Genomic DNA, 5,950 nt, shown 5'->3' on the forward strand with positions numbered 1-5,950 from the left:
TGTGCTCTTGAGCCCAAGAGAGTTTGAGAAGTATCTAGGCATAGTCTGTGTCCTGACCAAAGTTTGTATAATTAATGAGAGTAAGAGGAGAATCTTTACTATAAGCTGAAAAGCAAATCATAAAGAGAGAACCAGGAAGGGCTTAAGCCACACACTCATATTGACCTTTTTCCCTTTCTTACCAAACAAAGTACTCCCCTGGGCTGACGTGAGTGATGGGATGGACTACGGCAGTATATTCTCAATGTTTTAAAAAAGAAAAGCCTCTGTTCTGTGGACTGGACAGTGTACACTGTATGGATTGAAGCATCTCTATATTTACAAAATTCTGTTCACTTATCCCATTAACTTTACCAAGCATTGGTCATTTGGTAATAAAATCCTTAATAAGCATGGGACACATGGGAGATTCCTGGTCAGCACCAAGAGTACTGGAGTTAAAGTGTTAGTGTAAGAGTTAAAGAATAGTCTTTATTCATTCCTTTTTTTCTCTCCAAATTTTCAGTCAACTGAATAATTTGGATAAGAGTCTACAGGAATCAAAACATCAGTTTTTTGTTTTGTTTGCTTTTGTTTTTAACGGTAGCACTAGGATTTATTAAACTGTCTTAGTAAAGGCGCTGGGGCTTGCCCATGGTGCTCTTGATATATAAATCCAGATATTTGCTGATTCTTTAGCAAGGACACTAGGAAATTGACAACTAAGTGGATGTTGTACAGGAGCTCATCATCTGTCATCTTCACGTGGCCAACAGCCACTGCCAGGCATACCACCTTCTTCATCTGGGATTTGATGGTGGACTTCACTTCATCCACTTTGGCCACCATGTTCTCATTGTGGGTCAGCAAGGAAAGAAACTTGCCAGCTTTATTCAGGCCTGGACCCAGGATTCGTGGGATCTGCTTGATCAGAGATTCTGAAGTCAAAAAGGCATCATACCTCTTGGCCAACTTCTTGACTAGTTTTTTTTTTTTTTTTTTTTTTTTTGTTGTTGTTGAGTTTCTTCAGCACCTCAATGTCCATGTGGGGAATAGTCACTGCCTTGGCCTCAAAGGCTACTGGTCCCCAAAACACACACGGAGAACTTGGGGCGAGGGTTGGGGTGGACTTAAGCCTGACGGTGCCTGAGAAGCGTCTGTCCTTCTGAGGGTCATAGTTCTTCAGGCTGATCTGCAGCTCCACCATCTCCATAAACTTCCAGCCTGTGCACTGGTTCCCATGCAGCATCCCCTTCACTGCCTCGTACAGGGTGTCGCGGAAGGCTACTGCTCATGGTAGCTCGCACCGCAGTAACCCGCAGTTATTTTGTATATTACTAGCAGAGTTGCATTGAAGAACTTGGTTTGGACTGACCAAAATCAAATTTAATACTATTACCCCCCCCACACACACACACACACAATTAACCTGTGGGACTTGCATGTGGGAAAATTTGGTTCTTCATAGTAGATATTTATCAAATCAGCCACACTGAAGATCTTATCTCAGACCCCGTGTCCCAAAAAGGATCAAAGAAACTAAGAGATTTGTGATTCTAACAAAGAAAAATGTGGCCAGAAGGATGACTGCTGAAACCATGACCCTCTTGTTGGAAAAAGCCGATAAACAATAAATGGAAGACTGGATGCTTCTTTCTATTAAAAAGAAAAAAAAATGACCCTGAATTTCCAATTTTATGAGATGGTAGGAATCTGGAGAGAAAGAAAAACAAACAAACAAACAAACAAACAACCCAAAAAAACAAAAAGCAAAACCCTCTGAGTACAGAATTGCTCTATCATTCAGCTCTAGCAACTTGGCCAGGCATCTGTGTCTTACAGAACAAAAGAGCTTTTAGTTTTGTTTTTGGGGTCCCCCCCTCCGTTTTCAGATCTGCCATTGTACCAAGAATGTAGCAGCTATAGATAATATCTAAACAATTGAAGCATTATTTTCAAAATCAGACTGCAGGCTAGACTTTACTAAAACCTATTCCAGAGCCATTAAGTGACTCAATTTAATCAATGGTTTCTTAGGGTGTATAACACACTCAGTTGTGGATTTTCACATTCATGCAGCTTTTTTAAATCATAAAATGCAAATTATCAAATAATAAAACTGTCATACATTTTGAAGAATTATCTTGGAAAATATTTGATATAGAATTTTTTATTCTTTTAAAGAATTGCCTTAAAAAAGGAAATAAAGAAAACAACCAAAATCTAGATTTCTATAATGCCAGGCATTTTGTCTTCAAAACCATTTAGAAAATGACTTTAGTCAGATAAAGACTTGGCATAATGAATTAGTACATTAACACTAAGAGCAGTAGGTTCCTGACTAAACTGTTATTTCTCTTGTCATTTGAGAAACTTGCCATTTACAAACTTGCTTAGGGCTTCATTTTTGAGGCAAATGAAAACAGGATTTAACTCCATGGCTTCCACTGACATTAATGGAATCCATTCATCTACCTGGTCATGCTCTGCTTAGAAATTTATACTTTAAGGCTAATATTTACTACACTATATGCTGTGAACTTGCTTTAGGAAAAAAGAAAAAAGCAAATGTAAATTGAATTCACTCACTCTTTGATTATTATTAAAATAATTTTCTTGAAAATTTGATGTATTAGTGTCTTATTCATAGCATACATTTCCAGGATATAGTTTCTCTTATTCAACTTTGATTTTTTTTTTAATCAAATGAAACAAAGATTGAGTTAAATCCTCTTTTGATTCTAATCTTCACTCCTCACCCTCAAGAAGAAACATTACTTCTTCCATTTGGAGAACTTGAAGTGTACAACATTTGGGTACCCTCAAAATTGGGATAAATAAATTTCTCTAATATGTCAATTACACAAATGTGTGTCAAAAATATCTTTAAAATTAGCTTTTTAATAAATATTAATAAACTGAATTTTTCATCAAATTTCTGAATTGATATCCAATTAGTAATGTTAGCACAATTCCAAATTAAATAGGTCTTATAAGTAGAGACCTTTTAAGTAATAAACAAAAATGTATGCCTATGAAATAATATGGAATACCATTGAAATTACGTGTTCTTAAGAATATTGATTGAATTGGGAAAAAGTAACCATGGTAGATTACTATTATTGTTTGGATACTTGAAAGGGTCATACTCATACTCCTCTATTGCCATGTCTTTTGTAGTGCTTTTTAAGGAGCTAGTATACCTCTTTACCCAATTGATACTGTGCTTAGCCACATGATTCACTTTGGTCAATAGTCCATGAGCACATTTGATATAATCAACAACCAAGTAGAAGCATTAAGAGCCACCATGTTTCTGTTACCTGCCCTTCACTTTTTCTACACTACAAAATCAGTATGTTCGGTATCAAGGCTGCTCAATTGTAAACCAGGTCTACATCCAATCTGTTGAATCTGACATATTATATGGTTGAGAAACAAACTTTGCTATTTAGTAGGACATTGAAAATATGAAGCTATTTGTTACTGACGGATAACACAAAAAAAGATTTACTAATCAGTTTTTAAAAGATTTTATTTATTTATTTGAGAGAGAGAGAGAGAGAGAGAGAGAAAGAAAGAAAGCGCACAAGCTGGGGAGAGGAGTAGAGGAAGAGGGAGAAGCAGACTCCCCGCTGAGTAAGACCCCAAGACCCCGGGATTATGAACTGAGCCGAAAGCAGATACTTAAACAATTAACCACCCAAGTGCCCCTCATCATCATTTTTAAAGGTAAGATATTACAATGGCAAAATAACTGAGATTATATAAGCTAAAGAGAAGTCAAGTCATTAATAGTATTAGTAATACTTGCCACTTCCTGTCTACTCATATTTGTTTAAGCTAGGGTTTGGTTGTGATCAGATAGATGACTAACTGAATGATCACTTTTTTTCCTATTAGTTTTTTAAATGGTCTCTTAGAAAATGGGTCCCACTTGGCTTTAAAATAGTGCCTTAGATTGGTGGCTATCCCTGATCTACAAATGTTCTTCCAGAAAGGAAAAGCATTTTGTAACAATATTAGAAATATCAACATTTGGGGATCCCTGGGTGGCTCAGCGGTTTAGCGCCTGCCTTTGGCCCAGGGCGCGAACCTGGAGTCCCGAGATCGAGTCCCGCGTCGGGCTCCCGGTGCATGGAGCCTGCTTCTCCCTCTGCCTGTGTCTCTGCCTCTCTCTCTCTCTCTCTGACTATCATAAAAAAAAAGAAATATCAACATTTATCATAAAAGAAACATATTCCTTATATTTTTATTCTTATGTCACACTTAACTTTGCAAAAACAATGGTTATAAATTCTCAGTTTTATAACAAAATAGGCCTTACATAAGCCATCTTTTCTATTCTATTTATAGATGAAGAAATGGGAGTTAAATGACTTGCTAAAGAGTTAGCTATGGCCATATAGAATATTTTAGTGCCATGCATAGATGTAAGTCTTGGAATCACTATTTAATCATATCTATGTATAATTCTTTAATGCTATTAGTAATCTCTTTCAATTATCTTGAAGCTTTAAAAATGTATGTATGTATCTTCGTATGTATGTATTTATTATGGAATTTTTAATATGAGATTTACCAAGTTAACAGACTTTTAAGTGTGTAATATAATATTGCTACCCATAGGGACAGTGGGTAAAACAAATCTATTTGTGTAACTAATTTTTTTTTTACATTGATCAGGGACTCTCCATCTTCTCCTATCCTCAGTCCCTTGAAACCAGCATTCTACTATTTGTTTCTGTGAGTTTGACTATTTTACATATCTCACATAAGTGGAATTATGCAGTATTTGTCCTTCTGTGACTGGCTTATTTTACTTAAAATAATGTCCTTAATATTTATCCATGTTGTTGACCAATGTCAGGGAACTTCTGGGAGTTTTATGGTTTCAAACCTAAGTTTTTTTAAAATCTATTTTGACTCCATTTCTGTGCATGGTATAAGATATGGGCCTAATGTTACTCTTTAGTATGTGGATATGAAATTTTCCCAACATAATTTTTTAAGATGATTATCTTTTCCATATTTTATATTCTTGGTATTCTTGTTGACTATATATGCACGGATTTATTTCTAGGTTGCTCATTCTGTTCCTTTGTTCAATATGTCTGTTTTTATAATAGTACCGTACTGGTTGGATTATGATAGTTTTAAATTTAAAATAAGGAACTCTGATGCCTCCAGCATTGTTTTTCTTTCTCGGGATTACTTTTGTAATTCCTTACAAATTTTAGAATTATTTTTTCTGTTTCTGTTAAAAAAATGTCATTGGAATTTTGATAGGGATTTTCTTAAATCTCTAGATCATTTTGGGTAGTGCGAATATTTTAACAATATTAATTCTTCTAACCCATGAACACAGGATACCTTTTCATTTGTTTGTGTCTTCCAAGGTTTTATAGTTTTTGATGTATGATATTTTGCCTCCTCGGGTAAGTTTATTTTATATTTTAATAGTTTCTTCTTTTTGATGCATTTTTGATGCAATTTTAAATGGGATTGCTTTCTTAATTATTTTTGGCAGTAGAGGAAACAAAATATTGACTACAAGGGAAATGAAACCAATATCCTTGAAATAAATATGAAGTAATGAAGAGGAAATGATGGAGCAGGGAATAGACAGGGAAATAAAAGGGGAGTTGGGAGGGCATCAGGGCAAACCTCATTTAACACCTCACATAAAGTTGAACTATCCTAATTATAATCATAACAATCACATACAGAGAACTTACTGTGTGTCATGTACTATTACAATTACTTTATAAATCTTTATTAACCCATCCAGCTATGATGTCAGGTAGGACGTTATTACCACAATGTTATTAATGACTAAAGTGAGAAGGAGAAATTTAATAAATGTTAAATTTTTATACACTTAATAAATATTAGAAAGAAGTATCAAAATTGAATTTGTCTTAACATAAGTCTTAACAGTGAGGTTACAGGGCTAAGTTCTTTCCTAATA

At 34.9% G+C, this 5,950-nt stretch overlaps 1 pseudogene; it reads right to left on the bottom strand.

The window, feature by feature from the left end:
- Window positions 1–608: 608 nt before the first annotated feature.
- On the bottom strand, window positions 609–1,880 carry LOC129499100 (60S ribosomal protein L10a-like; annotated as a pseudogene).
- Window positions 1,881–5,950: the final 4,070 nt, after the last annotated feature.

The sequence above is a fragment of the Nyctereutes procyonoides genome, unplaced genomic scaffold (assembly GCF_905146905.1).
Source record: "Nyctereutes procyonoides isolate TBG_1078 unplaced genomic scaffold, NYPRO_anot_genome, whole genome shotgun sequence".
Taxonomy (NCBI): domain Eukaryota; kingdom Metazoa; phylum Chordata; class Mammalia; order Carnivora; family Canidae; genus Nyctereutes; species Nyctereutes procyonoides.